This window comes from Sminthopsis crassicaudata, chromosome 3 (genome assembly GCF_048593235.1).
Source record: "Sminthopsis crassicaudata isolate SCR6 chromosome 3, ASM4859323v1, whole genome shotgun sequence".
Taxonomy (NCBI): Eukaryota; Metazoa; Chordata; class Mammalia; order Dasyuromorphia; family Dasyuridae; genus Sminthopsis; species Sminthopsis crassicaudata.
This window is the reverse complement of record NC_133619.1, coordinates 90,846,325-90,868,906: the sequence shown is the minus strand read 5'-3', so window position 1 is coordinate 90,868,906 and position 22,582 is coordinate 90,846,325.

The window sequence follows — 22,582 nt, the reverse complement described above, 5'->3', positions numbered from 1 at the left end:
TTCCTCCCCTTCCTTTTCTAACTTTTCCAATTACCATAGAGAGTGTTGCCATTATCCCATTCACCTTGGGGTGAATATCATCCTTCATCAATCCATATATATGTAATACATTATTAAATCTTACATTTTTCTCATTCACTCCACCTCTTTTATAAATGTTTTTATATCCATTTACATAGCCACCCCCTTAATTCAGGCCCTTATCATTTGAACAATTGAAATAGCCTTCTGATTGTCCTCCCTGCCTCCATCTATCCACACTGCACATTCTCCTTTCAGAGCTCAAAATGATTTTATTGAAGCACAAATGTGACCATATCATACTGTGTAATCTTCTAAATCCATTATCAAATATAAACTATCCTCTTCCTATATTTTTACTTTTCTTACATTTTACTCCCTTCCAACTACTTTAATAATCCAGCTACATTAGTCTACTTACTTTTCCCCATACATAATATTTTATTTCTCATCTTTCTGACTTTGCAATAGATGTTCTTCACACTTAGAATATTATTTTTCTCTCAGTTAGTCAATAAGGATTTATTGCCTCTTTCTATGCATTGAACACTGTGCTAAGCACTAAGGAAAAGGCAAAAGCAAAAATAAAAAAAGAACAATAACAAAGAAAAATAGCCCCAAATATCAAGGCAATCACAATCTAATGGAAAAGACAAGAACTGAACAAATACCTACAAGCAAGCTCTGTACAGCACAAATAGGAAGTCAATAAGAGATGAATGGCACCAGCATTACAAGGAGTTGGGAAAGCATTTACGTAGAAGATGTGAGCTTTATTAAGTCTTAAAAAAAATATATAAAACTTCAGGAGAAGGGAGATTATTTCAAATGGGGCAGGGGATAATCACAGAATATACCCAGAACCAATAGATGGAATGTCTTGTTCACATAATAGAAAGGAGGCCAGTGTCACTGAATCAAGGAATACCTAGTAAAATTTTATTTATAAGAAAATGGGAAAGGTGTTTTTTGGGAGGAGGGGGAAGAAAGGTGCTAGGTTATAAAGAGATTTGAAAAACACATGAGAGATTTTGGTTTTGATCTTGGAAGCAATAAGGAAGCATTGGAGTTTATTGGAGGTGATTAAACATGTGCTTTTGGAAAATTACTTTGGCAGCTGGATATGGATGATTGAGTGGAGTGTGAAAAGGCAGATTGACCTAACAGCAAACTATTGTAATAGTTCAAGCATAAGGTTTGTTTTTGGTTTGTTTGTTTGTTTGTTTGTTTTTAATCAGTGTGGTTCCAGTATGAGAGGAGGTAAGGTATTTGAGAAATATTGTTAAGGTGAGAATGATGTCTTGGAAACCGATTATTTAATGAGTGAGGAATAGTAAGGAGCTGAAGATTGTGCTTAGATTGTGTTTTGGGAGGAGAGGAAGGATAATGCTGCTCTGGATAATAATATAAAGTTTAGAGAAGATGGAACATTTAGGGGAAAAATAGAGTTCAGTTTTTGGAAATGTTGATTTCAAGTCATCTATTGGATAGCCAGTTTGAAATGTCTGAAAAATAATTGGATAAGGTTGGTTGGTTAGGTTGTTGTCCTTCATTTTCAAAGTGGATCAAAATGACATCACCATGTAAGAGTCGCGTTACAGTATGTCTCAAAACCAAGATTAGGTAAAGAGAAAGATAGGGAACAATTTTTATAGCAAATTTTAATGATCAAAAATTTCATTTCTTAAATATATGGAGAATTGAGTCAAATTTATAACACTCCAATTAATAAATAAGTGGTCAAAGGATTTGAACAGGCAATTTTCAAATGAAGAAATTAAAGCTATATGTAGTCATAAAAAACACTCTAAATCACTAATGGAAATTAAAGGCACTCTGAGATATCATCTTACAAATTCCCCATCAATTGAGGAATGGTTGAGTAAGTTAGGATATATGAATGTAATAGAATACCATTGTTTTTTAAACAAATGAGCAGGCTGATTTCACAGAAACCTGGAAAGACTTGAACTGATTAGTGAAGTCCACAGAACCAGGAGAACATTGTACACAGTAACAACATTGTATGATCATCATCTATGATAGACTTAGCTCTTCTCAGCAATAAAGTGATTCAAGATATTTACAAAAGATTATGATGGAAAATGATATCCACACTCAGATAAAAAACTATAGAGTTTGAATGTAGTTTTTTTTTTTTATGACTTTTTCCTTTTGTTCTGTTTCTTCATTTACAACATGGCTAATGTGGAAATATATGTAACATGACTGCATAAGTAATTGTATGAAATTTCTTGCTATCTTAGAAATAGGACAGTGGGAGAAAAAGTTGGAACTCTTTAAAAATGAATGTTTAAAACTATCTTTACCTGCAATTAGAAAAAAATTAGATAGATAGATAGATAGATAGATAGATAGATAGATAGATAGATAGATAGATATGTATATATATATGAGAGAAACAGATAGAGAGAGACCAAGACAGAGACAGACAGAAATAGAGACAGAGACAAAGAGACAAAGAAAGACAGAAACAGAGAGGGAAGAGGAAAAGAATAGTTATAGTGTATCTTACTATGACTGACCTGATAAAAACAAGCTCAGTATCCCCAATCATAGATCAGGCAAAAATAGTGAACATTCAAGGTCACATTTCTTTTGAGCTACATCACTTCTATGCTCATAGAACAGAGTAACCTTCTTTGAGGCAGGCACATTATGCTGGCTGGTTCTGTGCCATTGTCTCCCATGTCTCACAAGTGATTACCAAGTTAAATCAGAAAGACCTTGAGAGTATCCTTGTATCTCTTCTTCTAACTACCATAAGCTTACCTTATGTGAGCTTTCCATAAAATTCTATTAATCAAATATGTTTGGCATTTAGATATTTGGAATTGCACTCTCTGTAGGAGATTTTGAATGCTTGACAAGTTAATTTGAGAAAGCACCTCAGTGTTTACTACCTTATTCTGCCAGGTGATCTTCAGAATCTTTCTAAGATAATTCAGATGGAAGTAATTCATTTCCTTGAATTAGCACCAGTAAACTGTCCAAGTTTTACAAACATGCAATAATGAGGGCAATATGATAGATCTATAAGCATTCAATTTGAGTATCAAATTTGATACTCATTCTAACAACTCTTCTCTCCCACACTTTCAGAGCCTCTCAAATACAGAGCTAACTATAGCAATATGAGTCAACCTCATTATCCCTGTGCACATCCATAGAAAATATACTGCCAAGGTAAGTGAACTTATCAATGGTATTCAGACTCTACTTGCTCTAACTGATGTGTCCACATATGGATGGTTTGGTACTGGCCAGTGGAGCTACTATATTTCCTTTACCTTAATTATTAATCTCAAATTAGCAAAAACAACAGATAATTAATCCATACTTTGTTGCATTTCAGGTTTAGAAGCTATATTATGTGTGCACTTACAAACAAAAAATATTTCCTTCCATTTCCTTCTATTTCATTACTTAGTAGTTTTTTTTCAAGTTAAATAATTTAACATCAGTATGGGAGCCAATCTTCATTGAAAGTGTCTGATGATATTGCTGAAAACATCAAGCAAAAAAGCAAGCGAGCAAGGGAACAACATTGTTCATTTTCCTAATAAGCATGTTGTCCTAAAAATAAAAATTAAAGATACGAGACTGGTTGGAGAACAAGGGGTAGAGTCAAGATGGAGGAGAAAAGGCAGCAACTCCCCTGAACTCATCACTAAACCTCTTGGAACATGTAAAAAATACTATTAAAAAATCCCTGCAGCATAAGAACCCAGAAAAGGATGGGTGAAATAATTTCCCATCCAAAAACAACTTCGAAGGTCAAGAGAAAAGATCTATTGTATCTGGTGAGAGTGGAGCACAGAATAGAATAGGGAAATTCCAGCCATACCAGTAAAAATACAACCCTATGAAACTATGAGCAAGCTTTGAAGGTAACTCACATCATGGTAGCAGCTAATTCCTGAGCTCTCAATCCACTTGTGACAAGTCAAATAAGTGATCAGAAGGAGAATACAGGGGTCTCTCAGCTAGCATTGAAGCAGATTTCTATTGCTTTATCCGTATTTATATTTGAAACCCAGTCCTTAGTGGCAGTCCCAGGATGAGGAGGAACACTAGCCTACCAGAACTTATGAGCCCACAGTGGAATAGAATCCTTGTCATGTTCCAGGGCAGAAAAAAATGCTTGTGGTCACTCACAGACAAAGTAAAAGCAAGAAGAGTAGCAAACGATTCTTTTTAGATCACATCATCTTGGAAGAAATGAAAATTTACCAGTCCCTAAACAGATTTATTTCTGAAAACAGCTGCACAAAACTTGAGGCAATGCACTCTCCAACCTTCAAGAATCACCTACCCAATAAAACTAAATATAATCTTCAGGGGCAAAATAAACATTCAATAAAATAGAGGATTTTCAAGGACTTTTTGATGAAAAGAACAAAGATCAATAGAAAATTTGACTTTCAAATGCAAGACTAAAGAGAAATATTTAAAAAAACAGGAAAGGGAACTCATAAGGGTCTTAATAAGGTTAAACTGCTTAAATTCCTACATAGGAAAAGGATTCTTAAACTCATAAGAACTTTGTCATTATTTTATATATATAAAAGAAAGAGAGAGAGAGAGAGAGAGAGGCAAGATGGAAGTTGAATATGAAAGGATGATATAAAAAACTATAAAATTAAGGGATAAAGAAGAAATATTCTAGAAGAAAAGGAAAGGAAGAGAGGTAGAATAGGTTAAATTATCTCATGTAAAAGAGGCAAGAAAAAAGCTTATATATTAAAGGAAAAGTAGGGGATAAAGGGAAATCTGTGAATTTTACTCTTATTAGTATTGGTTCAAAGAGGTAATAATATACACATTCAATTGTGTTCACATATTTCCTACAGGAAAGTAAGAGGAGAAGGGGATAAGAAAAGGGGGTTATGATAGAAGAGAGGGCAGATTGGGGGAGGAGGTGTCAGAAGCAAAACATTTTTTTTAGGAGAGACAGGGTGAAAAGAGATATAAGTGGGAGGGCATAAAATGGAGGGAAATAGCAATAGTAAGTGGGAAAAATTGAAGTAAGTTATTCTGATAAAAGTTTCACTTTTCAAACATGTAAAATACTGTCAAATTTATAAAAATAAGAATCATTCCCCAATTGATAAATTATCCAAGATATGAACAGTTTTCAGATAAAGTAGTCAAAACTAGCTATAGTCATATGAAAAAGTGCTCTAACCACTAAATGAATAAGTGAAAATTAAAACAATTCTGAGGTACTAACTCATACTTATTAGATAGACTAATAGCACAGAAATGGAAAATGACAAATGTTGGAGGGAATATGGGAAAAATGAGATATTAATGCATTGCTGATGGAATTGTGAACTGATTCAACCATTCTATAGAGAGATTTGAAACTATACTAAAACGCCTACCCTTTGACCTAACTACTACATCTAGGTCTGTATCCCAAATGATATATTTTTAAAAAGGAAAAGGACATATATATGTGTGTGTATATGCATATATATATATATGGAAAAATATTTATAATAGCTCTTTTCTGGAGTAAAGAATTGGAAATTTAGGGACTGCCCATCAATCAGGGAATAGCTAGACAAATTTTGTATGTGATTTTAATGAAATATTATTGGGCTATAATAAATGATGAGCATGTAGTTCTCAAAAAAAAAAACATAGAAAGAGTCACATGAGCTATTGCAAAGTAAAATATATTGTGTACAAAGTAACACTGATATTGTAAACTGATTAGCTATGAATAACTTATCTATTCTCACCAATATGATGAGACAGGACACCTCAAAAGGACTTAAATGAAAATTGCCATTTATCTCCAGTGAAAGTACTGATGGTGTCTGAATACAGATTGAAGTTTACATTTTTAATCTTCAGATTTTTTTTGTCCATGTTTTCTTTTTAAAATGTCTAATGTGGAAAATTTTTGCATGTCTTCACATGTCTTCACCTATATCCAATTTTTTGCCTTCTCATGGGGAGGAGGGAAGAGAGATAGGTAGAGAATTTGGAACTTAGGATTTTAAATATTAAAATTTGTTTTTACATGTTATTGGGAAAATAAAATATTGATGCTGTTATATTGACCTAAGTTAAATTTCCCTATATGTACTGCTGTTATCATAAATTTTGAATAAATTTAAAATGATAAAAACTGGTCAGCCAAAATATCAGGGAGTAACAGTTAAATTTGAGAATCATCAACAAAATCAGTTCAATGAAAGCTTATGAGTTATGAAGGGAAATAATATAGAGGGAGAAGAGAAGAGTACCTAAGACAAAAACTCTATAAGCATCTACTATTAGAGGGCAAGACTTGGATAAGGATTTAGCAAAGAAAACTGGAAAAAAATGGCCTTACATCTAGAAGAACTAGATGATCACTGTATTCTAAAAATCTAGAAATAAGAGAATATCATGAAGAAGAAGGTGATCAACAGTGGTAAAAGGTTTAGAGAAGTAAAAAAAAAAAATAGAATGAAGATGGATTAAAAAGTCATTGGATTTATCAGTTAAGAGATCATTAGTAAATTTAGAGAGAACATTTTCATTGGATTGATGAAAACTGAATTGAAAGAGATTAAGAAAAGAGTGAGAGAACAGGAAGAGGCACCTATTATACATGACTTTTCAAAAGAGTTTAACCCCAAAGGTCAGAAAGTATAGTCAGTGATAACATAGATGTGAAGACTTTTTCAGGATAAGTTTATTTTCAGGCTGGTTGGAAATAGATTGAAAATAAGTGACAGAGTGGGGATGGCAGAATAGTAGATGTGGGAATAGATCAGATGGAACAGAATTTACTTGTGCAGAAAGATGAGGTTTGCCTTGTTAAGGATTACATTGATCATGTGAGATTAAGATTTGAGATATGGAAGAAGGGAGGAAAGGGATCTCACAGGAAATGGTCTTTTTGTGTAAAATATAAATCAAATTTCATAGCTTTGAAGAACTGAAAGACAGAGGAAGGAGAAGTTAAGAAAGCTTTGATTTTAGATAAAAAAAAAATTTTAAATTTACTGTGCAGAGATTGAAAAAGTAGCTATAGAAGGAATGACTAGCACCAGTGAGAGCTTTATGTGTAATATATATTTGTAGTGAACCGAACCAGAAGTGTCATATAATTTTTCTTCAAGCTTATCAGGTTAGCAGGAGCCAAAATAATGGATGTATTGGAATCATTCCTGTCTAAAGCTTGACAGAGATCAATACACAATATGACAAGGAAGCCAGGCACCCAAGAGGGCAATATAGAGTTAAACTAGGTTGCCAAAAGATCAAGATAGAAAAAAAAAAAAAAAAAGAAAGAAAAGAAAATTGGCTATTGTAGAGATGATGGCCTGAGTGAGAATTCAGAGATTGAAAGTTTAAAGGTCATAGTGTGGATGAAGATTAAAAGATGGAAAACCCATAGATTATAGTTAGAAAATGGGATTTCTGAATTTTTGCTAATTAAAATTAATTAAATTTTTTCTTTCCTTTTTGTAACCTAATTTACCAAAAGTTTCGTTTTTTTTTTTCATAAAACCAACTATTAGTTTTATTTATTAGTTCAATAGTTTTCTTAGTTTAAATTTTCTTATTCTCTCCTTTGAATTTTAGAATGTCTAATTTGGTATTTAACTGGGGGGGGGTTAATTTTTTTTTTTAATAGCTGTTTTAATTGCATGCCTAATTCACTGATCTCCTTTTTCTCTATTTTATGCATGTAGCTATTCAGGGAAATAAAATTCCCCTAAGAAGTGTTTTGACTACATCCCATAGGTTTTGGCATATTGTCTCGTTATTATTATTCTCTTGGATGAAATTATGAATGGTTTTTGTGATTTGTTGTTTGACAAAGTCATTTTTTAGAATTAGATTAATTTCCAGTTGGATTTTAGTCTATTTTTCCCTGCTCCTTTATTGAATATAATTTTTATTGTATCATGGTCTAAGAAGGAAGCATTTGCTATTTCTGCCTTTATGAAATTGATTGTGAGATTTTTATGCTTGGTCAATTTTTGTGTAAGTGCCACGTACTGCAGAGAAAAAGGTATATTCCTTTCTGTCCTGGTTAAATTTTCTCCATATCTAAGTTTTCTAGAATTGGATTCTATTAACCTCCCTAGTTCGTCTCTTGTTTATTTTTTAGTTGGATTTGTCTCATTCTAAGAGGAGAAGGTTAAGGTCCCCTATTAGAATAATTTTGCTGTTTGTTTCTTCCTGTGACTGGTTAAAATCCTTGCCTATTCTACTACTTGATGCATACACATTTATAATCATCAATATACTCCATTATTTAAGATAAACTTTATCAAGATGTACTTTCTTTCCTTATCTATTTTAATAAGATCGATTTTTACTTTTGCTTTATCTGAGATCAGAATAGCTACCCCTGTTGTGTTTTTTTATTGTTGTTGTTTTGTTTTGTTTTGTTTTTTTGTTGTTTTTTACTTCAGCTAAGCATAATAAATTGTTTCAGCCTTTTACATGTACTCTGTATGTGTCTCTCTGTGGCAAATATGTTTCTTGTATACAAAATATTGAAGGATTCTGATTTTTTAATCTACTCTGCTATTTGCTTCCACCTTATGGGAGAGTTAATCCCATTCACATTCATGGTTATGATTACCAGCTCTTTATTTCCATACATCCTACTTTCTCCCCTGATTATACTTTTGTTCCCTGAATATACTTTTGTTCTCTTTTTCTACCCTGTCCTTAGTCCATTATTTTACCCACTCCACCCACTACCTTATCTCCTATCATCCCTCTTGCCTTCTCTTAACATTGTTTCTTAAAGCAACTCTACCCACTACCTCATCTTCTATCATATCATTCTTCTCTTACTTTTTCCCCTAGTTTTTTCTGCTCTCCCTTTTATTCTGCCCTTCCTTTTCTTTCCTCTTTCTTCTGCTATTTCTTTATAAGGTTAGATAAATTTCTATACACAACTGAATGATTAAATAATTTCTTCTTAGACCCAAAACTTAAGCTTTTTTTTCCCTTGATAGGTCTTTTACACTTCTTCATGTGAACTAATTATCCCATTCTACCTCCCTTTTACTCTTTTCCCAATACATTTACACTCCCCAATGTCTTTTTCTTTGATGTCATCACATCAGAGTTCATTCAGAACCACATGTTCAATCCATGTGATGCTCCCCTCTCTCTGTCCCAGAGTTACAGATAGCATTTTCCCATCTAGAAAGGTAAACAGTTTATATTACCCTGTTTACCTTTCTATGCTTTTTGTTTAGTTCTGTGATTATAAATTAAATTGTCTGTTTAGCTCTGTTTTATTCAATATAAATGATTGAAAGTGTCTTATTTTATTGAAGCTTCACTGCCTTCCCTGAAAAATGATGCTGAGTCTAGCTGGGTAGTTAATTCTTAGTTTTAATTCTAGATCCTTTGCCTTCTGAAATATGGTATTATTGTAGAAGCTGCCAGATCCTAAGCAATCCTGACTGTTGCACTTTGATATATGAATTGTTTTTGTGTGGCAGCTTGTAATGTTTTTTCAGTTGAAAACTTTTTAAAGTATTTTCTTCTGTTAGCTTTTGTATTTTTTTTTCCTGAGGCTGGCATTAAGTGACTTGCCCAGAGTCACACAGCTAGAAAGTATTAAGTGTCTGAGACCAGATTTGAACTCGGGTCCTGCTGAATTCAGGGCTGGTGCTCTATCTACTGTGCCACCTAACTGCCCCTTTTTGTATTTCTTTTTAAAGATTTTTCTTCAGACATTTTTTCCCTTCCTTTTCCAAGCTGTTGATTGTTTCACACATACCTCTCATTTCCTTTCTCAGTTTTCTTCTGCCTTTCTTTGGGCTTGAGACCAATTCATATCACTCTTTGAGATTTCTTCTATGTACATTTTGTCCTCTTCTGAGTTTGTGCTTTGGGCTGCTCTGTCACCATTGTAGCTTTCTTTGGTCAAAATTAATTTTTTTCTGTTTCTTTTCATTTTCTTTCCTTTTCTTATTTTCTTTTCTTTTTTTTTGTTTAACTTTTGTAGTTGATCTGTGTTCTGAGGGTAAAGGAGGCACTATTCCAAGCTTCCTGTGCAGCTCTGAGCCTTGGTTTTAAGTACAGGGGCCCCTTATGTTTGCAGGGGGTTGTTTTGCCTGCTCTTTTCAGGAAGCAGCCTGATTTCCCAGACTTTGTACATGGATTGGAAGCTGCCTCAATGATCTGCTTCTGTACAGAGCCAGGACCAAATGTCTTAGTTGCTGATTTGCTTTGATTAAGACCCTCTCACCAGCTTTCCCAGAATCTTTCTGACCTAGACTGAACACCCTTTTTATCCCTCTTGAAACTAACTTTTCTCAAAGTTTTTCCAGTCTATCTTGAGCTGGAGAATGGTTTCATTCCATCAGACTCTGTTCAGTCTTAGTTTTATGTGATTTTTGAGGGAAACTGGGAAAATTTGAGCAGCTTCCTGGCTTTACTTTGTCATCTTAGCTCCTCATCATTAGAGATTGTTGCTTGCTTCATTCATTGATCCACTTAACTCTTTATGTGTCTTTGTCTCTGTCTTTCCATCTATATCTGTCTCTCTGTCTTTATCTCTTGTCTGTGTGTGTCTCTTGAATGAAAAGTCTAAAACTTTTAGAAGTACAAAAAAAAATTCTCTTAATTCATTTCTCTCTCCTCATGAGGTCTATTTACAATTGCAATTTTTTCCTCAAACTTATTTTGTAATTCTATTAAACAGCATTTTTTCATGTTGTTCAAAGTTGGTTCTGTTTGCTTTCCTTTTCACTATTTCCTCTGGCTTTTCACTATAGATAGGTTTATCTTGGCTTTCCCCTTGCTGGAGTTATTGTCATCCATAACTCCCAGTGTTGGACCCAAAGAAAGAGCAGAAGGAATTAAGTAGCCATAGTTACTCCTAATTTCCATTCTGAAATATATGCTCCAGAAACCCTGGTTATAGGTTAATTCCTTCCACTTCTGATGATCCAAGTGAAGGCAGTCTAGTGGGGGTCAAAATGATCTCTGGAGTTTATTTGCTTATCCTCATATAGTCTTGGACTGGGTTATTAATATAATACAACATAATTTATCTTAGATTAGTCTTCTCCGCTGACATCAAGACCCAATCAGTAGTGATGAGTCAAAGTTCTAAGACTGGGGTCATATTCCTTGATTTCCATCTCTTACTGAAGTCCAGGCTATAGTGATTTAGTCTAAAACTTGGATTCTGCTTCAATCCTGCACCATAAAGTTTTGTGAAGATAGATCCTGACAACTTCTATAATCATGCTTTAGGAATTAAAGGTGACTCTTTAGAGATCTCATCTTGTGATACAAAGACATCAGTAACAGAATTTATATCTTGTTGCTGTTTAGTTCTGTCTTGGAGTTTTCTTGGAAAAGATATTGTAGTGGTTTGCCATTTCTTTCTCCAGCTTATTTTAGAGATGAGGAAACTGAGACAGAGTTAAGTGATTTGTTCAAGAACACAAACTTAGTAATTGCTTAAGGCAAAGTTTAAACTCAGGAAAATATATCTTCCTGATTTCAGGTCTGGTACTCTAGCCATTGTGGTACCTAGATGCCCCAACTTTAATCCTGGTATAGTCTTAATGGTTTGGAGAATCTGGGAATCAAAGTCTTTCATATATTGATTTTAAGGAAGGTATTCAGAGATTTGGACCTTGATTCTTTCAACAATTCAGATCTGGTTCAGATTAGAAGAATCAGGTTCCCCCTTTGTATTGATTTAAATTTAGACCATATAACCTCAGTCTTTTGTTCTAACTCTGCATATTTCTCTCTCTGTCTCTATGTCTTTCTCTCTTTGTATCTTCCTCTCATTATTTCCTCCTTCCTCTTTGATTCTTTGTCACAAGAACTATATTAGATATTTCTGAGGAAGTTCCAGAGAGGGAAGGTATAGATAGAGCAATTGTTCATGATGCTATCTTTGCTAAAATTCCATCCCCATAAATTTGGAGAATTCTTCTTCTTTTAAAATTGCATCACATTTGCTTATCTTTGTAAAGTTTATATTCCAGTTGAATCTAAGTTCCTGGAAATCAGAGATTGTCTTTGTATCCTTGGTATATAGCCTAATGTTTCATACAAATAACTTCTTTTGGCTAGAATGGAATTTAGAAACATAATGATTAGGACATAGTAGGGACTTTATTGTTTGTGGTCATGGACCCAATTCTATACAATCTTGAGAATTTGTGGGATGATGTTGCTATGTCTGGCATGATAATTTCTCTTGAAGTACTTTAAACAAACAGTTCCTTCAGATTAGAGGTCAGTCAAATCTTGAGAGGTTCTCTGCTTAATCATTGGGAGACTGAAAGTCTATAAAAACCTAAGGGTAAATATAAATTTCTCTTGGCATTTAACTTAAATAATTAAAAACATGATTTTAAAACTAATTTGAGTGGCAAACATTTGTAGCTGTAATGACCTATCTCCACAAGGCTTTTTCTTATTTTAGAACCAACTTTTAAAAGGAATCAGCATAAGATTGTCAGTAAGAAGGTGTGCTCACTCACAGGAAATCCCAGAATATGTATTTAAAATGTCTAGTGAATTTTTTTTAAGCAGACAAGGTTAACCTTGAGGAAAAAAATTAAGTGAGATATTATAAATCTATTTTAGAATCAGTGAAACATAGCATTTTGAAGCTAGAAGCAACCTTAGCAATTATCAAGTCAAATCATCTCATTTTAAATGTGATAAAATGAGGATCAGAGAAGGTAGAAAAGTTGCTAAAGGTCACACAGTGAACTTATTCTATTACTTTGACTTATAAAATCTGCTTTTTAATGTTATTCTTTATTTATAACACATTTACAGGATTAAAAAAAAAACTTGGCCCAAATCACAAGTAAATATCAATGATTCATAGAATGACTAGAGCTGAAACTGCTCCATAATATAAATTTTCAAGCTCAAAGTAGAAGATATGCCTTGCTGACTACTATAGCTTCAGTTAACCTTTCTTATACCACACTCTTCTATATAACACATTAAGGGACTTTCTAAGTATATGTATATGAGTGAAAATTAAATCTTAAATTCTAATATCTAAAATAGATAAATTAATTGGCAAATATAAATGTAAGGACATCTATATGACACATACATAGAGCACCAGCCCAAGAGTCAGGAGGACCTGAGTTCACATTTGACCACAGATACATAATACTAGCCTTCATAATCAATTATGATTACTACTTAAAATGTTGTCCTAAGTCTGCCAACTTCAGTTTATATCTGTTTGTATATAGAAAGGTGTAAAGGGAATATGCAGAGCTTGCTTTACAATTGGCATTAAATCAAAATGATTGAATAGTGGATGGAATACAGTATCATTACTAATTATTAAGTGGCACTCTAAATTTAATCTGGGTTAGCTCACTTCCCTTATGCAGAGGTAAACATTATATCTTCAGTTACCAAAAAAATATTTTTTATCTATAAACATATATAAATGAACTTCTAAAAAAAACAATTATACTCATTATTTCCTCCCTTCTCCTTTATCTAAAAGTTTCAAGTGACATTTATTCAAATGACATTTTATATAGTCTTTTACAAATTGAACTATTTTGATATGTTGCAAAGTTCTGTAAAAAGCATTCCTTTATCCAGAAACAATAACAACCATAACAATAAAAATGAGCAGTCTTTAGGACTGGGAAATCTAATTAGAAGAGGCAAGATTCCAGGGTCCAATCCCCTTTTCTTATTTACATAATCACCATATTTTACATTTAAGTGAGGGAGAGTTGTGCAAGATCACCTGCCTTACTTTAACCTTCAGAGCCATCTGGGTCCAGTGCCCAGATATGATCAGTAGGACTAGAGATGGCCCTGGATGAAATAGATTTTAGACTTTTTAAGCTTAGGTCTTTCACAAGTCTCTATTTAACTAAACCTTCACCCCTTCAGTTATTTTATATATATACACACACACACATATATATGTATACACACATATATATATGTATACATATATATATATATTTATTTATATGTGTATATACATATATAATTTAAATTGCCCTCCTTGTAGTGCATACTTAGACTAAACTTTGATATTCCATCAATATCAATCTCTTGAAATAACCTAAACCTAAATTGATCATTATGAAAAGTAAGAGAAGCATGTTGTTTGTGCAATTGGAAGATGCCACAAGAAGCATTGCATTGCAATTGTGTTGTTACACTTATTTTCAAAAAGCTAATTATTCAAGAAATATATTTTTCTTGTTAAGTCATTTCAGTAATATCTGACTCTCCAAGAAGATTAAGGTTATCTAGGAAAATGTATTGAAATGGTTGGTCATTTACTTCTCCAGTTTATATTACAGATGAGGAATTATTTATAATAATTAAATATATTTAATATTGCTGTTTATTATTATTAAAATATGTAATATTTTCAAAATGGGAGTCCAGATCAAATATTTTAATAATAATAAAAAACAGCAAACTAGCCTACTGCTTATGTAATATCTCATATATTAATTTATTTCATATACATAAATTTCAGATACCCTGTATGCATATTTTTTATCCCACTCCCCTTTTTATGAAGGAACAGTTCCTGATTAACCTGAGTATACTATGATCAACACAATTCAGATATACTGAGACCTGAAAATTATATCCAATATATTGTAATTACACGGTTCAGTTGGCTGGGAGAAATACTTCTACATAATCAGCTATTTGTAAATAGATTCAGCTACTATCTGGAAATGAACAGAAGTCCCCATTTTAGAAACATTTGTTTCTATTAAAATAGGAAGAGGGAAAGAAAGAAAGACAAAGAAAGAAAGAAAAACAAAGAAGGAAAGCAAGAAAGAAAGAAAAAGGAAAAAAAGAAATGGAAAGAATGAAATAAAGTTATAGTGCAGTTAATTTGGATGTTAAATGCTAGAAACAAAAATTCAAGTTAAATAAACAATACCTATTCTCAAGAATTTTACATTTTTATAATGGAAGATAAAACATAAAAGAGAGTTGAAAAGTGAGAAATGAGGAAGAGGAGAGGAATTAGGCTATTGTCAAAGAGGTGAAAATTTCTGGACAATCAGTAGTAGACTTGGAAACAAATGATTATATACAGATTCTTTATGAAATTGTTGTCCTGGCTAGGAACTCACCAATCAAAGATTCATCAACATTTGTTACATATTATTGATACATGCAATTATGCATTATTTATCTCTCATTCTGAATAGCTAAGCACCTCATCTCCGTTTCTGATTATTTCACTATCTGATATATTCTCCAATCACTTCTCCTTCATCATTTTTCATGACTAATGTCTTTCACAAAACTACCACTCTATTTTAAATCTCCCTTTGTGTGACTTTGGTTCCTGTGAAAATTATAATCAAAGGAATTTTTTTTGGATTTGAAAGTCAGCTTTTGGATTGACACTGATAATGCTTACGCTATGATCTGCATTTACTTTGTGCATACCAGCCTGCATCTTGCTCCTCTTTTCATACTTTTTAATTTTTTTTTTAATTTAGCAGCAGATCATGGTATTAAGAACCAACATCATCAGAAATACCATTACAAACATATAACAACAACTGGGAAAACTAAAAAGTAGTGTAGTAGAAATTTCACTTTGACTAAATTCTTAAACTCTATAACAAAATAGATTTTAAAGATATTAACATCATATTAAGACTAGAACTAGATCTGGCAGTTTTCATAGATATGGGTATGGAGAAATGTTCATAAAAATTAAGTGAGTAAGACTTAAGGGGGGAGGAAAGGATAATTCTGACTAAAGGAAAATATTTGCCTAAAAAATCAATGCATTTAGTATTAGGAAGATAAGTATGTGTCCTTTAATGACAGCTTAGGTCAATTTTTTTTAAATTTATTTATTTATTTTTTTTTTTTTAGATAAGGAAGGAAACTATACTCTGCTAAAGGTTACCATAGATAATGCAATAATATAAATATTAAACATATATGCATCAAATAATAAACATAGTCCAATATAAACTGCTAAAAGGCCTTTGTAAAGCATAACAACAGCTAATATCTGTTTAGGATTTTATGTTTTTTTTTTTTTTATTATATATATATATATATATATATATTATAATATTATCCCTTGTATTCATTTTTCCAAATTACCCCCCCTCCCTCTATTCCCTCCCCCCGACGACAGGCAATACCATACATTTTACATGTGTTACAATATAGTCTAAGTACAATACATGTGTGTGAATATCATTTTCTTGTTGCACAATAAACATTAGAATCCGAAGGTACATGCAACCTGGGCAGACAGATATTAGTGCTAACAATTTACATTCCCCTCCCAGTGTTTCTTCTCTGGGTGTATCTACCTCTGTCCATCATTGATCAACTGGAAGTGAGTTAGATCTTCTTTATGTTGAAGATTTCCACTTCCATCAGAATACATCCTCATACAGTATTGTTGTTGAAGTATACAGTGATCTTCTGGTTCTGCTCATTTCACTCAGCATCAGTTGATTTAAGTCTCTCCAACCCTCTCTGTATTCCTCCTGCTGGTCATTTCTTACCGAGCAATAATATTCCATAACTTTCATATACCACAATTTACCCAACCATTCTCCAACTGATGGACATTCATTCATCTTCCAGTTTCTAGCTACAACAAAAAGAGCTGCCACAAACATTTTGGCACATATATGTCTCTTTCCGCTCTTTAGTATTTCTTTGGGATATAATCCCAGTAGTAGCGCTGCTGGGTCAAAGGGTATGCACAGTTTGATAACTTTTTGGGCATAATTCCAGATTGCTCTCCAGAATGGCTGGATTCTTTCACAACTCCACCAGCAATGTATTAGTGTCCCAATTTCCCCACATCCCCTCCAACATTTGTCATTATTTGATCCTGTCATCTTAGCCAATCTGACAGGTGTGTAGTGGTATCTCAGAGTGGTCTTAATTTGCATTTCTCTGATCAGTAGTGATTTGGAACACTCTTTCATGTGAGTGGATATAGTTTCAATTTCTTCCTCTGAGAATTGTCTGTTCATATCCTTTGACCATTTATCAATTGGAGAATGGTTCGGTTTCTTATAAATTATGGTCAGTTCTCTATATATTTTGGAAATGAGACCTTTGTCAGAACCTTTGTTTTTAAAAATATTTTCCCAATTTGTTACTTCCCTTCTAATCTTGTTTGCATTAGTATTATTTGTACAGAAACTTTTTAGTTTGGTGTAATCAAATCTTCTATTTTGTGATCAATAATGATCTCTAGTTCTCCTCTGGTCATAAATTCCTTCCTCCTCCACAAGTCTGAGAGGTAGATTATCCTCTGTTCCTCTAATCTATTTATTATCTCCCTCTTTATGCCTAAATCATGGACCCATTTTGATCTTATCTTGGTATATGGTGTTAAGTGTGGATCCATATCTAATTTCTGCCATACTAATTTCCAGTTTTCCCAACAGTTTTTTCCGAATAATGAATTTTTATCCCTAATGTTGGAATCTTTGGGTTTGTCAAAGATTAGATTGCTATAGATGTACCCTTTTTTGTCCTTTGTATCTAATCTGTTCCACTGATCTACCGGTCTATTTCTTAGCCAATACCAAATGGTTTTGGTGACTGCTGCTATATAATATAGCTTTAGATCAGGTACACTTAGACCACCTTCCTCTGAGTTTTTTTTTTATTAGTTCCCTTGCAATTCTTGACCTTTTATTCTTCCATATGAATTTTGTTGTTATTTTTTCTAGGTCATTAAAATAGTTTCTTGGGAGTCTGATTGGTATAGCACTAAATAAATAGATTAGTTTGGGGAGTATTGTCATCTTTATTATATTCGCTCGGCCTATCCAAGAGCACTGAATGTCTTTCCAATTATTTAAATCTGATTTTATTTTTGTGGCAAGTGTTTTGTAATTTTTCTCATATAATTCCTGACTTTTCTTTGGTAGATGGATTCCCAAATATTTTATACTCTCAACATTTGTTTGGAATGGAATTTCTCTTTGTATCTCTTGCTGTTGCATTTTGTTAGTGATATATAAAAATGCCGAGGATTTATGTGGATTTATTTTGTATCCTGCCACTTTGCTGAAATTTTGAATTATTTCTAGTAGCTTTTTAGCAGAGTCTTTGGGGTTCTCTAAGTCATCTGCAAAAAGTGATAGTTTGATTTCCTCATTTCCTACTCTAATTCCTTGAATCTCTTTCTCGGCTCTTATTGCCGAGGCTAGCGTTTCTAGTACTATATTGAATAGTAATGGTGATAGTGGGCAACCTTGTTTCACTCCTGATCTTACTGGGAAAGGTTGCAGTTTATTTCTATTGCATATTATGCTTACTGACGGTCTTAAATATATACTCCTAATTATTTTAAGGAATAATCCATTTATTCCTATACTCTCAAGAGTTTTTAGTAGGAATGGATGTTGGATTTTGTCAAATGCTTTTTCTGCATCTATTGAGATGATCATATGGTTCTTATTAATTTGATTATTAATATGGTCAATTATATTAATAGTTTTCCTAATATTAAACCAGCCCTGCATTCCTGGAATAAATCCTACTTGATCATAGTGTATTATCTTGGAGATGATTTTCTGAAGTCTTTTTGCTAATATCTTATTTAAGATTTTAGCATCAATATTCATTAAGGAGATTGGTCTATAATTTTCTTTCTCAGTTTTCGATCTACCAGGTTTAGGTATCAGTACCATGTCTGTGTCATAAAAGGAGTTTGGTAGGACTCCTTCATCCCCTATTTTTTCAAATAATTTATATAACATTGGGGCTAATTGTTCTTTAAATGTTTGGTAGAATTCACATGTGAATCCATCTGGCCCTGGGGATTTTTTCCTGGGGAGTTGATTAATAGCTTGTTCTATTTCTTTTTCTGAAATGGGACTATTTAAGCAATTTATCTCCTCCTCTGTTAATCTAGGGAGCCTATATTTTTGGAGAAAGTCATCCATTTCACTTAAGTTATCAAATTTATTGGCATAAAGTTGGGCAAAGTAACTCCTTATTATTTCTCTAATTTCCTCTTCATTGGTGGAAAGATCCCCCTTTTCATTTGTAAGACTATCAATTTGATTTTCCTCTTTCTTTTTTTTGATCAAATTTACCAAAGGTTTATCTATTTTATTGGCTTTTTCATAAAACCAACTCTTGGTTTTATTTATTAATTCAATAGTTTTTTTACTTTCAATTTTATTGATTTCTCCTTTTAATTTTTGTATTTCGAGTTTAATTTTTGGTTGGGGGTTTATAATTTGGTCTTTTTCTAGCCTTTTAAGTTGTAAGCCCAATTCGTTAATCTTCTCTTTCTCAATTTTCTTCAAATAAGCCTCTAAAGATATAAAATTTCCCCTTATTACCGCTTTAGCTGCATCCCAAAGATTTTGATATGATGTCTCATCATTATCATTATCTTGGGTGAAATTGTTAATTGTTTCTATAATTTGCTCTTTCACCCAGTCATTCTTTAAGATGAGATTATTCAGTTTCCAATTACTTTTTGGTCTATTTACCCCTAACTTTTTACTGAATGTAGCTTTTATTGCATTGTGATCTGAGAAGAAGGCATTTATTATTTCTGCCTTCCTACATTTAATTTTGAGATCTTTATGTCCTAGTATATGGTCAATTTTTGTATAGGATCCATGAACTGCTGAGAAGAAAGTATATTCCTTCCTATTGCCATTCAGTTTTCTCCAAAGGTCTATCATACCTAGTTTTTCTAATGTTCTATTTACTTTTTTAATTTCTTTCTTGTTTGTTTTGTGGTTTGATTTGTCTAAATCTGAGAGTGCAAGGTTGAGATCTCCCACTATTATAGTTTTACTGTCTATTTCTTCTTGCAGTTCTCTTAACTTTTCCTTTAGAAAGTTAGATGCTATACCACTTGGTGCATATATGTTTAGTATTGATATGGCTTCATTATTTATGCTACCTTTCAGCAGGATATAGTTTCCTTCCTTATCTTTTTTAACGAGATCTACTTCTGCTTTTGCTTGATCTGAGATAAGGATAGCTACCCCTGCTTTTTTGGCTTTACCTGAAGCATAATAGGCTCTGTTCCAACCTTTTACCTTTACTCTGTATGTATCTCCCTGCTTTAAGTGTGTTTCCTGTAGGCAACATATTGTAGGGTTCTGCTTTTTGATCCAATCTACTATCCGTCTCCGTTTGATGGGATCGTTCATCCCATTTACATTTACAGTTAAAATTACTAATTCTGTATTTCCTGCCATCGTATTATCCCCAGATTATGCTTTTTTCCCTTGACCCCCCTGATCCCCCTCCCTGATATTTAATTTACAGACCCCCCTTGTGACGCGCAACCCTCCCTCTTTTTTTTTTTTTTTTAGGATCCCTCCCCCCTCCCTCCAAGTCCCTTCACTTATTCTCCTTTTCCTTTTCCCTTTTCCTCTCCCCCCTTTTAATGAGGTGAGAGAAAATTCTCTGAAAAACAAATATGTTAATTATTTACTCTTTGAGCCTCTTCTGATGAGAGTAAGATTCACACAATGATTCTCCCCCTCACTAAGTTCCCTCAGATATGGTGTATTTTCTATGTCTCTTCCTGGGATGTAGTTTCCCTCTTTTTATCACTCCTTCCCCTTTTTCTGAACCGACCTCCTTCCCTTTACTACACCCCCCTTTTTTTCTTTTATATCAGTAAAATCAAATTATCCTTGAGTATTTTTTATATACTCACAACAGAGTTACAGTTCTCAAGGGTTCTGTGTACCTTTTTCTGTTTCTCTTCAGTCTTGTGGATGTAGATCAAATTTTTTGTTTAAGTCTGGTTTTTTTCTTAGAAACATATAGAATTCCTCTGTTTCATTGAATGACCATCTTCTTCCATGGAAAAAGATGCTAAACTTAGCTGGGTAGTTCATTCTTGGTTGCAGTCCTTGATCTTTTGCCTTACGGAATATCAGGTTCCAGGCCCTTCTATCTTTTAATGTGGAGGCAGCCAGATCTTGGGTGACCCTTATTGTGGCACCTTGGTATTTAAATTGTTTTTTTCTAGCTGCTTGCAGGATTTTCTCCTTTGTGTGGTAATTCTGCAGCTTAGCCACAATATTCCGTGGTGTTCTTTTTTTAGGGTCTATTTCAGAAGGAGTTCGATGAATTCTTTCCACATCTACTTTCCCTTCTGTTTCTATTATCTCTGGACAGTTCTCTTTGATAATTTCCTGTAAAATAGAATCTAGGCTCTTTTTTTGGTCATAGTTTTCTGGAAGTCCAATAATCCGCAGATTATCTCTCCTAGATCTATTTTCCAGGTCTATAGATTTTCCCAGTAAGTATTTGACGTTGTTCTCCAGCTTCTCATTTTTTTTGTTTTGTTTGACTGATTCTTGGGTTCTCTGTGAATCATTCATTTCTATTTGTTCCATCCTGACTTTTAAGGAGTTATTTTCTTCTTTCACAGTTTTTAGTTCTTTTTGTAAATGCCCAATTTCGTTTTTAAATGAATTATTTTGCTCTATTGAGTTTTTTTCCATTTCCCTAATTTTTTTTTTTTTGAGAATTATTTTCTTTTTCCAATTCAGAAATTCTATTTTCTTGAGACTTTTTTATCTTTTCCAATTCAGAAATCCTACTTTCCTGTGTTTTTTTAACCTTTTCTAATTCACTAATTTTGTTTCCCTGCATCTCCTGTGAATTCTTTATTTTTTCCAACTCCAATTTCAGGACGTTGTTATTCTCTATCATAACTTCCCTTTCTTTTCCCCATTTTTCTTCGATCTCCCTCAATTTTTTAAGAGCTTCTTCTAGGAGAGAGTTATGTGATGGGGGGCAGGAATCGTTCCCCTTTAGGTTGTTATCTTCTGAATCTTTACTGTTAACTTCCTCGGGGTTGGATACCCGCTCTTTCTCTGTATAGAAGGAATCTATAGTTTTTCTAGCTTTTTTGCTCATACTTAAAAAATGTTTTGGGGTTTGTCCCTGGGGTAGGAAATTATTTACTTCTTTACCAGCTTCCTCCCAGACCGGATGGATGCAGCGGCCCCTGCGCCTGAGCTAAGAGAGAGCTCTGGGAGAGAGTTCCCCACCCCCTCCCTGGAGGTGCCTCAGAGGTGATCAGCACTGCTGTGCTTCGAGGGCGTAGAATAGTGAAGACTGCAGGAAGCCCAGCCTATGTGTCCGGGTGGGGCGTGGATGTCTGCAGCAGGTGACATGAAAAGCCCCTGTGCTCAAACTGGAAGTGTCTGCCAGAAACCGCGGCCCCTAGTTCAAAGGTTCCGCTTCTCTGGGACTTCCTGGAGCTGAGTTCCACTCCCTCCAGCTAAGCTAGGCAGTGTGTGTTGCCTTGGGCCGTATCCACCCACTTGTCAGTCTCTTAACTATTCTCAGGTGGTAGCTGAGGCCACACCCCCTGGTGCTGAGATCTGCTGAGTCACCCCCAGGGTCCAGGGGTGGGGGGGAATCTAATCTGAGTTTTAAAATATTTTGGCTTTCTCTTCTGAACTGCCAAATAATTAGCAGAGAAGAGCTAACAGCCTGTGCCAGATTCCTTTACCTCAGTGGCTTCTCTGATCCCAGAGCCCCTCCCAGCGCAATG